This window comes from Pongo pygmaeus, chromosome 19, assembly GCF_028885625.2.
Source record: "Pongo pygmaeus isolate AG05252 chromosome 19, NHGRI_mPonPyg2-v2.0_pri, whole genome shotgun sequence".
Lineage (NCBI taxonomy): Eukaryota > Metazoa > Chordata > Mammalia > Primates > Hominidae > Pongo > Pongo pygmaeus.
Genome location: NC_072392.2, coordinates 43,928,758 through 43,940,641, shown reverse-complemented (window position 1 = coordinate 43,940,641; position 11,884 = coordinate 43,928,758). Strand labels below are relative to the sequence as shown.

The 11,884-nt window shown below is 40.9% G+C and overlaps 1 non-coding gene across 1 annotated transcript; it reads right to left on the bottom strand.

Moving 5' to 3' along the window:
- Positions 1–1,484: 1,484 nt before the first annotated feature.
- On the bottom strand, positions 1,485–1,622 carry LOC129018522 (small Cajal body-specific RNA 20). The gene has a single exon (XR_008495341.1). It is a non-coding gene; the product is annotated as a small Cajal body-specific RNA 20 (non-coding RNA).
- Positions 1,623–11,884: the final 10,262 nt, after the last annotated feature.

The window sequence follows — 11,884 nt, the reverse complement described above, 5'->3', positions numbered from 1 at the left end:
AGAAAAAGATTGCTAGATTTGAAATAAATATTTAAAAATTATATGATAAACAAAAGGCAAATGTAACACTCAGAAATCTTTACTTATAGATAAGGAGTTGCTGGGCACTGTGGCTCATGCTTGTAACCCCAGTACTTTGGGGTGCATACCTGTAGTGTTGCATACCTGTAGTACCAGCTAATAGTGGTGCATACCTGTAGTACCAGCTAATAAGGAGGCTAAGGCTGGAGGACGGCTTGAGCCCAGGAGTTCAAGGCTGCAGTGAGCTATGATGACACCACCACACTCCAGCCTGGGTGACAGAGCAAGATCCTGTCTCAAAAAAAAAAAAAGTTTAGTCTTAATTTGTGAAGAAATTTTATAAAACAATAACAACAACAAAAATCCAAATAGAAAAAAATGGGCAAAGAACACAAAAGAAAATATTTAAACAGCCAATAAAATTCACCCAAAAAGTTTAGCCATAGCAGTGATCAAAGACATGCAAATTTGAACAATACTTAGATTCCATTTTTTCTGTATCAGATTGGCCAAATGAAAAATACTGTTAAAATCTGGTGTTGATTTTTTTTATAGGGAAATTAGCCACTCATGAATATACTGCTGCTGGGACTGTAAATTCTTATAGCCGTTTTGGAGAGTGATTTGTTAATATGTCTTAAAAGCATTAAAATACCTTTGACCCAAAAATTCCATATCATGACAAAATAGAAATAAGTGCAGAGATGAATGTTCACAAAATTGAAAGTTTGACCGAATAAAATGGCCAGCGATAGGGGATTGGTTATGTAAATTACGGAATAACCCCACACTGGAATAATATGCAGCCTTAAAGTGATACAGATTTTAAACTCTGCTTCCAAGGGTTCCATAGAAATCCTATAGAACTCTTCAGAACCCTATGGAATCCTTTCACTAACCTATTGGAAGGTAGTAAAACGTAAATGTGTAGCTAGAACTGAGGCTCCCACCTCTTTCCTTAGCCAGAACAGCTCACTTCCTATCTGTTCTATGTATTAGGGTTTTGAGTCAGAATCCATTAAAAGGCAGGGGAGGATATCTCATTAACATTGAAAAAACTAACATTGTTGAGAAATACGTCTGAAGCTACTAACTGGCCTGTTTTATTTTATTTTGAGACAGGTTCTCACTCTGCTGCCCAGGCTGGAGTGCAGTGGTATGACCATGGCTTACTACAGCCTTGGCCTTTTGGGCTCCAAGCGATCCTCCAGCCTCAGCCTCCTGAGCAGCTAGGAGTACAGGCATGTGCCACCACACCTGGCTGATTTTTTGTTTTTTGTAGAGACAGGGTCTCATTATGTTGCCCAGGCTGGTTTTGAACTTCTGGGCTCAAGCAGTCCTCTCACCTCAGCTTCCCGAACTGCTGGGATTACAGGTGTGAGTCACCATGACTGGCCCTAACTGGCCTTTAAATAAATTACTCATTTTTACTGGGTCCCAGTTTCTTTCCTTTTTTTTCTTTTTCACGTCTGAGGTAGGAAAACAAGGCTGTCCAGCTCGTGTTGGTCCTGACAATGATCCTTGAGGGCTGGACTTGGCCTCCAGCCATGGCTAAGGAGAAAAGGGAGCCTCCCAGTGTCCTGATCTACAAAAATGAGACAAACACCTAAGGTCCTTGCCAATAAAAAATTCTAAGAGACTGAACTTCCACTCCAGGTTTCAAGTGTTTGTGTCTGAATTCACACCCATGTCTGCTTCCCTCCCAAAGGTTTCTCCTTGGGATGACGCTGAAGCAGTGAAGTTCCCCAGAGCTGTTATGGAGACCTGGACACCCAGCACTGTGCAGAGGGCAACATCTTGGATATGCCTCTTTAAAGGATGAATAGACTTGGAGGGAGGCCACATAGATAAGTCTGACTGGGGGCGCTGCATGGGATGACAGATCTGAAATGTGTCATCTCTGCTCTGGCCCCAATCTCTGTACCCTTTTTTACTCATAAGCTTTTTATTTTAGAATGGTTTTAGATTAACAAAAACGTTGTAAAGACAGTACGGAGTTCCCACATACCCCTTACAAAGTTTCCCCTATTGCTAACATCTTACATTACTGAGGTACTTTTGTCACAACTAAAGAACCAACATTGGTACATTGTTATATATATATATGTATATATATATATATATATGTATATATATATATGTGTGTATATATATATATATGTATATATATATGTGTATATATATATATATATGTGTATATATATATATATATATATATAATTTTTTTTTTTTTTCAGAAACAGGGTCTTGCTATGTTGCCCAGGATGGCTTCAAACTCCTGGACTCAAGCGATCCTCCTGCCTCAACTTCCCAAGTAGCTGGTACTACAGGCACGAGCCAATGCAACCTGGTATATTAATATTAACTAAACTCCATACTCTATTCAATTTCACTGTTTTTAAAAATGTCCCTTTTTGGTTCCAGGATCCCAGCCAGGATATCACATTACATTTAGTTGTTATGTCACTTTAGCCTCCTCTGATCTGTGATACTCCCAGACTTTTCCTGTCCTTGATGACCTTAAGGATTTTAAGCGGTACTGGTATGTTGTAGAATGTCTCTCAATTTGGGATTTTTTTTTTTTTTTTTTTTGAGGCAGGGTTTTACTCTGTTGCCCAGGCTGGAGTGCAGTGGTGCAATCATAGCTCACTGCAGCCTCCAACTCTTGGGATCAAGCAATTCTCCCATATTGACCTCCAAAGTGCTGGGATTGTAGGTGTTAGCCACCATGCTCAGCATTTTTTTTTTTTTCTTAAGACAGTCTCACTGTGTTGTCCGGGCTGGAGTGCAGTGGCGTGATTAATCAGAGCTCACTGCAGCCTTGGCTTCCTGGGCTCAGCTGATTCTCCCACCTCAGCCTCTCAAATAGCTGGGACCACAGGTGGGCACCACCACACCTGGCTAATTTTTGTATTTTTTGTAGAGACAATTTTCGCCATGTTGCCCAGGCTGTGCCTGATGGATTTTTTTTTTTAATGAATACTTTAAAGTTACTCATTTGCCCAATTGCAAGATTCTCCAAGGCTTTATTTATGCTGGCATAGCCAGCATCTTTTTAAAAAATGACATTTATATATACTCACTTAGGTAAATTAATGTACCCATCTCAACTGTTCCCTTTGGCTACATGGACAAGCTCATATTCCAAAGGATATGACCCTAAAACTGAAAAGATGCAACAATGCTTCAGGCTTTGTGCTGATACATTTGTTGGAAACATTAGATGAGATGATACAGAGCATTTTACACTGTGCCTGACACATAATTGGCACTCAATACATATTAGCTATTGTTATTGAGAAGTACTAGGTCTTTTCTTCTTACATTTCTTGGCGTTTGTTAAGTCATGGCATTGTGCCAGAGATTACATGGATGGAAAGGTAAAGTGTAAGGAGTAAGGAGATGGGGTGAGAGGCATTTCATGATTTGTCAAATTTTGAATAAAGGAACCTCACTTCTTACAAAAATAAAAAGGACTGGAAGTAAGTCCTGGTAGTAAGTAAAGAACAAGAATGTACACCTGAAAGTAATATTATAAATCAGGAATATAGGAAAGACCACCTGGACCTGGCCTGGCTTTTTTTTTTTTAGGGTGTCACTCTGTTGCCCAGGCTGGACTGCAGTGGCACAATCTTGGCAGCCCTGACCTCCCAGACTCAGGTGATCCTTCCATCTCAGCCTCCTGAGTAGCTGGGACTACAGACACACCCACTATGTCTGGCTGGCCTTGCATTTTGATTTGTTAAAAAATATTTAGTGATAACTTACTATGTGCCAGGCACTGTGTTAGGTGTGAGGATACAACAGTTAATAGACAGATTTGGTTCTTACCCTCATGGAGTTTGCTGTCTACTGAGGGACACAGCAGTTAATAAAGTAAACATTTCTAGCAATCGAAACTACAAATAATAATAATAACAATAAACAAATAAACAAATGAATATGCAATTATAAATTGTGATAAACACTAACCATCTCTAACAGACAATTCAAACTTGATTTGTCCAAATTAAGTTCTTTTTTCCCTTGTGCCTTGTGCAGTGTTCTCCATCTCAGTAAATGACACCATCATTCACCAATTACTTAGGTCAAAAACCTTGAAGTGATCCTTGACTCAGAATTTTCCCATATCTCAGCGAATCTTGTCTTTTGGCTGTACTTTCCAAAGTTATCCTGAATTCAACCTCTTCTTGCCATTCCTGAGACTACCCTACTGCCCAAGGCATCATCATCTCTCACCAGGAATATACAAGCATCTTGCTGCTTTTAACCTTTCTCTTGTGAGGACTCTTCTCCACACACCAGTAAGAATGATCCTTTTTAGCATTCTGCCGAGATATATAATGCCCAGGAATAAGTTTAACCAAGGTGATGAAAGACTTGTACACTGAAAACTATAAAAGCATTGCTGAAAAAATTTAAGGAAGACCTATAGAAACGGAAAGACATTCCTTGTTCATAGGTTGGAGACTTAATATTATTTAGATGGCAGTACAGCCCAAAGTGATTTACATACTCAATGCAATCCCTATCATAATTTTAATGACTTTTTTGCAGAAATGGAAAAGCCAATCCTCAGATTCAAATGTAATTGCAAAGGACCTCAAATAGTCAAAATGATATTGAAGGAAAAGAACAATGTTGGAAGGGTTATACTTCCCAATTTCAAAACTTACTACAAAGGTACACTAATTAAAACTGTGTGGTACTATCATAAGGATAGAGATAAAGAAGAGAATTGAAAGTCCAGAAATAAACTCACACGTTTATGGTGCTGATTTTTGACAAGGACACCAAGTCCATGCAATATAGAAAGAATAATCTCTTCAACAAATTGTGCTGGGACAATTGGATAACCACATACAAAAAAATTAAGTTGGATACCTACTTCATTTTTTATAAGCAAAAATTACCTTAAAATGCATTAATGACATAAATACAAGAGTTAAAACCACAGAACTCTTAGAAGAAAACAAAGATAAATCTTCATGATCTCGGATTTGGCAATGAATTCTTACATAGAATACCAAAAGTATGAGCAATAAACAAATAAATAAATTGAACTTCATCAAATTTAGAAACTTTTGTGCCTCAAAGGATATTTTTAGAAAGTAAAAAGACAACATATAGAATGGTCGAAAATATTTGTAAATTATATATTTGGTAAGGGTCTACTATCTGGACTATAAAGAACTCTTACAACTCAACAATAAAAAGACAAACAACCCAACTTTAAAGCTGGCAATAAGTGCAGGGCAGGGTCGCATGTGCTTGTAGCCCCAGCTACTCAGGAGAAGAATCGCTTGAGCCTAGGAGTTCAAGTGTAGACTAGGTAATATTGCAAGATCCAGGCCCTAAGAATAAATAAATATATTTTTTAAATGGGAAAAAACTTGAATAGACATTTCTCCAAAGAGAATGTACAAATGGCCAACAAGCACATAAAAATACTAAGCATCATTAGTTATTAGGGCATGACACCTACTAAGAGGGCTGTAATTAAGAAAAGATAGATAATAGCAAGTGTTGATCAGGATGTGAAGTAATTGGAACACTCTTATATTGCTGGTGGGAATGTAAAATGGTTCAGCCATGGTGGAAAACAGTTTGTTGGTTCCTTAAAAAGTTAAATACAGAATTATCATATGACCCAGCAATTCCAAGAAGTGTATAAATGAGGACTGGATTTGTCTGCTACTCAAAGACATGTACATCCATGTTCACAACAACACTATTTACAATGGCTGAAAGGTGGAAACAGCCCAAATATCCATCAATGGATGAATGTATAAACAAATTGTGGCATATCCATACAATGGAATGTTATTCAGCCATGAAAAGAAATGAAGTACGGATACACACTACAATGTGGATGACCCTTGAAAACATTATGCTAAATGAAAGGAGCCAGACACAAAAGGTCATCTGTTGCATGATTCCATTTACATGAAATATTCACAATAGGAAAATCCAAAGAGATAGAATGAAGATTAATGGTTGCTAGAGGCTGGGGGCAGGAGAGAATAGGGAGCAACTGCTTAATGGCTAGGAGATTTCCTTTTGGGGTGATGACAATGTTTTGGAAGATAGAGGTAGTGGTTGCCCCACATTGTGAATGTGATACATGTCACTAAATTGTTCGCTTTAAAATGGTTAATTTTATGTATGGGAATTTCACCTTAAAAAAAAAAGTCCTTGAAGGTCTGGGGTGGTGGCTCACACCTGTAACTTTTGGAATGCCAAGGTGGGTGGATTGCTTGAGCTCAGAAGTTTGAGACCAGCCCAGGCAACATGGTGAAACCCTGTCTCTACCAAAAATACAAAAACTTAGCTGGGCATGGTGGCGTGCATCTGTGGTCCCAGCTACTTTGGAGACTGAGGTAGGAGGAACCGTTGAGCTTAGGGGGCAGAGGTCGCAGTGAGCCAAGATTACTCCACTGCACTGCAGCCTGGGAGACAGAGTAAGATTCCCTCTCAAAAACAAAAACAAAAACTAATACAAAACAAAACAAAACAAACAAAAAGTCCTTTTAAGAAGATTCTATCATTTCACCTTTAGTGGTTTAAGATGAGGTTGAAGAGTAAGCTTAGGCCATATCAAGCAGGGACTTGGAATCAAGCTTTATGGGATACCAAATCATGATTAATCAAAAGCTATTCACCATGAAAGACTGCTGTTTTGGGGACCAGAAATATAGACCAGTGTTTTCTCTTCCTTTAAGAGAGGGGGCCAGAAGGTTGTTTGAAGAAGCAAGGAATTAGCACCAGGGATATTAGGTTGATCGATGCCTACTGACATCAGCCTCAGGTGGCCTGACTCATTCTTCTTGTGATAGTGATGGTTTTGCCAATGGTTCACGATACTTAACGTCTAATTGCTGAGGCTCCCTCAGGGATGGGCACTACCAGTCCTTGCTTCAGTGGCTTCCCTTTGTCTATGTTCTCTTGACTGACCAACCTTCTCTTTCCTCTGCATTATCCATCCACTCAATTTGGCACATTCTTTAGGTTTGGTAATATCTTCAGTTATACCTAGGAGCTGCCCCTGTCTCCTTCAGGTGACTAAGCATATGTCTAATCCCATCCACATCTTATTTAAGGCCCATGGTGTGTGTGTGTGTGTGTGTGTGTGTTTTAATGGGCACCTCATTTATAGACTCCATGTAGCCACAATACTCCCAAAGTAACTCAAATGGCTGGATAATTCTCTGTTCAGTAGCTTTCAATTAGGACTAAATCAAATGAAGTAAAATCATCTACGGAGATTTTCTGAACTTTATATGATTAAAATCCTATCCCAAGCTAATTCTGATAGACCAGAGGATTGGGGTGGGTGGAGTGGACAAGCATGCATATTTTAGATAATCTCTGCTGGCGATTCTGAAAACCTTTCTCCATTCCCATCCTTGTGATAACTATCGTATACTTCAATGGGACTACTGGCTCTGGGCAGGAATCTGACACACAGAGATGCTTACCAAAGTAACTATCCCTTTAACATATGAATCCAGAGCCCAGTTGCTTTGAAGGGACAGGAAGATCCCACAAAACTGCCTTGGATACTTCTCCATCGGCCAAGTCTTTGCCACTATTTTTGTTTCAGAACCACCCACCTAGTTGAGGCTTTCTTTCTCAGGAAAGACATTTACCCACCAGAGTTCTCACCCACCAGAGAGTGGGAAAGAAGAGAACTGGTGGAAGTAGGAGCTGCAAGGCAAAAAGAATATTTGTCACTTGCAGACTGATTCTGCCCCTCTACTACTTCTTTGCAACAGGAAAGATGGACACTACAGGGTGAATGACTTCACAATTTACTTTGTGGTGGTAGAGGGTAGAAATGCAGGTCAAATCCCCTTCATAAATGATCAAATCCCTCAACTCCTTGGAATCTGGGTTGATGAGATAAGCAGAGTACAATGCCAGCTTCAGATTACTCCAATTGCAGATGGCGGTGCTTGTCAATGGAGATGATGATTTTTCCATGGGAGATTTGGAAGATAAGAGGAAGAGGAACCAGTATTACTATTAAAATTCTAACAGCATTGAGTTGGCCATTTGATTCTTTGAGTTTGGACAATAGTAAGATATGAGTGGTTTTCAGCAGTGGAAATTTAAGTCTGTCAGTGTGTCAGTAAGTTGCTTTAGAGCAATCTACCAGAGCCTGTTGGTGACAGTAAGAACTGGTTCTGTCCCACCTTTCTCCCTCAATTTCTCTCCCTAAAAGCAAAGACCACACTAACAGGTTCACCCTGAGAGGTGGCCAAATCAACATAGCATGGTAACTAAGTGCTTTGGAATTGCAGCTTCCAAAATGGAACTTATTTCTTTGGCAGACATAGCCAGATATGAACTACAGAAATATTTTGTTTGGTCCACATGATATTTTTTTAATTTTCATCTGAGCCAATATTTAGAAATCCCAGTATCTGCTCTCTCTTCTCTATCTATGCCTCTCTCTCTCTCTCCACCTCCCTCTCCTTGTCTCCTCTCTCTCTCATATCAGAAGCTCTGGTAATACTGATCCTGAAATTTTGCATGGCAAGGATAGACTGAAACTGAGAAGTAGCATCTCTCTTGGGCAGTTCACCATAGTTCCCACCACTCACACAGCACATGGATGTACTTTTATACCCAAGGCCATTTGATCTCGGACCTCCTTTGGTGTGCAGGAAGCTATTGATGTGTCCCAGACCACTCAAAACCCAAAGAAGGAAGCATCAGATGTCTAACCAGAAAAGTCTAACGAGAACCCCCAAGTGCAAACCCCCTTTAGTTGTAATGGGCAAAACACATGAGACATTCCTGGAGATAGTCCTCCTGGAAGATGTGCTATATGATGAAGAAAGCAGTGGCTTCTCTGTAATAACACAGAAGTGATTAACATTGATCCCTGAGCAAACAGTTATCTCGTATGCCCCAATAAGCTCATTTCTAGGATAACCAAACAGTCCTAATGCAGTGGTTCTCCACTGAGGTGAGTGTGTTGAGGTTGAGAAAGTGTCCTTGGTACTGACACATGCCACCACTGCTTCTGCTGCTTCTGATTGACAATCACTCTGTTCTAACCAGTCTGAGTCTGTGTGATCACTTTTTTTTTTCTTTGAGACAGAGTTTCACTCTTGTTGCCCAGGCTGGAGTGCAATGGCGCATGTGTGATCACTTCTATGGTAACTATAGCTCCTCCTTCAGAACTATGTCTTGGCTCTGAATCCCTGGGGATTGTGTTACAACTAAAGGGAGAAGGAGTAACCCTGAGGATTATAAATGTTGCCAAGGGCAGTGGTGGTTCCTAAATCTATCTATGCATCAGAATCACTTAGACATTTTTTAATGTTCACGTTCCTGGGCTCGATTACACTCCTACTGTGTTAGTCCATTTGTATAGCTATAAAGGAGTATCTGAGGCTGGATAATTTATAAAGAAAAGAGGTTTAATTGACTCATGGTTCTGCAGGCTTTACAGGAAGCACAGTGCCAGAATCTGCTTCTGGTGAGGGCCTCAGGAAACTTCCAATTATGATGGAAGAAAAAGGGGAAGCAGGTGCATCACATGGCAAAAGCAGGAGCAAGAAAGAGAGAGGGAAGAGGTGCCACACTCTTTTAAACAATGAGCTCTCACATGAACTCAGCAAGAACTCACTTATCACCAAGGGGATGATACTTCATTTATGAGGGATCTGTCTCCATGATCCAATCACCTCCCACCAGACCCCGTGAACATTGGGAATCACGTTTCAACATGAGACTAGGAGGGGACAAACATCCAAACCATATCACCTACTGGATTATACTCTTTGGGAATGGAATCCAGGTCTTTGCATTCTTCACATGCCCACCAGGTGATTCTAATGCAGCTGTCCTAGCACCAACCTGTGCCTCTAAGACAACTTTAGAGAGGCATTGCCTCACAGATGTGGAGGATTCTCTGGAACCTCCCACATTCATTCTGGAATCAGCAACTTCATGCCCCACACTCAATCCCTATTATGCCGTCAGAGCCTTTTGCCCTACTGGAGTTTCTGATGACACTATAGTGGCTTAACACTATAGTCTGGTGTTAAGACTGACCTGAGCATAAATCTTTCCTCTGCCACTTGCAAACTGAGTGGTCTTAAGTAAGTTGTGACCCCTCCTCAAACTTCAGCCTCTCATCTGTGAAACAGTGATAGTAACACCTACCTCCCAGAGTTGCTGTGACAGCTCCTTGAGATAGCATGTGTAAAGATTTGCAACTTGAGATTTGTGTACATGATTGTTATACGGTAAATGCTGGCTCATTTTCTTGCCTTCCAGAAGTAGGGTCAGTTCAGCACTCTTAGGAACTCTTTTTTTTTTTTTTTTTGAGACAGAGTCTTACTCTGTTGCCCAGGGTGGAGTGCAGTGGCACGATCTCGGCTCACTGCGAGCTCTACCTCCCGGGTTCACATAATTCTCCTGCCTCAGCCTCCTGAGTAGCTGGGACTGCAGGCGCCCACCACCACGCCCAGGTAATTTTTTTGTATTTTTTTAGTAGAGACGGGGTTTCACCGTGTTAGCCAGGATGGTCTTGATCTCCTGACCTCATGATCCACCCGCCTTGGCCTCCCAAAGTGCTGGGATTACAGGTGTGAGCCACAGCACCCAGCCAGGAACTCTTAATTGGGACTTTTCCTCCAGGTGTCCTAATACCGGAGTACCTATGTCAGCCCACAACCCAATTTAGAGAAGAAAGACCCCAATTTAAGAAAGTACGGCCTGGTGCCATGGCTCATGCCTGTAATGCCAGCAGTTTGGGAGACTGAGGCAGGCAGATCACTTGAGGTCAGGAGTTTGAGACCAGCCTGGCAAATATGGTGAAACCACGTCTCTACCAAAAAAAAACACAAAAATTAGCCGGGCATGGTGGTGCACACCTGTAATCCCAGCTACTCGGGAGGCTGAGGCAGGAGAATCACTTGAACCTGGGAAGCAGAGATTGCAGTGAGCCAAGACGGCATCACTACACTCCAACCTGGGTGACAGAGTGAGATCATCTCTGTCTCTCTCTCTCACTCTCTCTGTCTCATTCTCTCTCTCTCTCTCTATCTCTCTCTCTCTATATATACACACACACACACAGAGACAGACACACACACTTTGGCTTCATGTTAAAATTTGAGAATCTGCTCTATTTGCTAATGTAGGTATGCTTCAGTTTAGTTCTCTTAAATAAAGCAAAAGCTACTCCCCATGGCAACAGTTTATTATTCTCCTCCTCCCATAGTCCACGCCTGTCTTGGGGAGAAGAGAGAGAATTATTTAAGTGACACGTTCTCAAAATAAGGCCAAAGAACAAGCTCCCCAAAATGTGCCCTAATTCCCTTGATAATTTGTGAAAAGCTGAGGCAGCTACATAAGCATTTTCCTAAGACATGCAAAATAAAGCCAGGGAGAATGCAACTATAAAAGACATTAATTTCAACCCAGAAGGGGTTCATTAAAAAACTTTAAAAAGTTATACTGTTTTCAAAACATAAGCTTTATGTCAGAATCAGCCTCAATAGATAACAATACAGCCTTTCCCAAAAAGTTGGTGATACAGGTTTAGAAAATGTATTTACCTGAGCAGGCTTTAAAAATGTTGTCTAACCTGATTTGTTTTGGAATCAGATGCCTTCAGGTACCTTCTGGTATGCCAAACCTATGGATTCTGGCCTGAGTACTTAAAGCTATGGCAAGAAGGGCAAGAAAGCAAGGGAAATCTTGATCAGAACCATGGGCAGAGGCCAGGTTCTGGAATTAAGTTAAGAAAGTCCTGGGGGAGGAGCTGTCCATACACGTGGTGCTGACGACCCCAGCAGGTTGCCACTGTGAGGCTACAGGCAGCAACAGTGCATCAAACAAT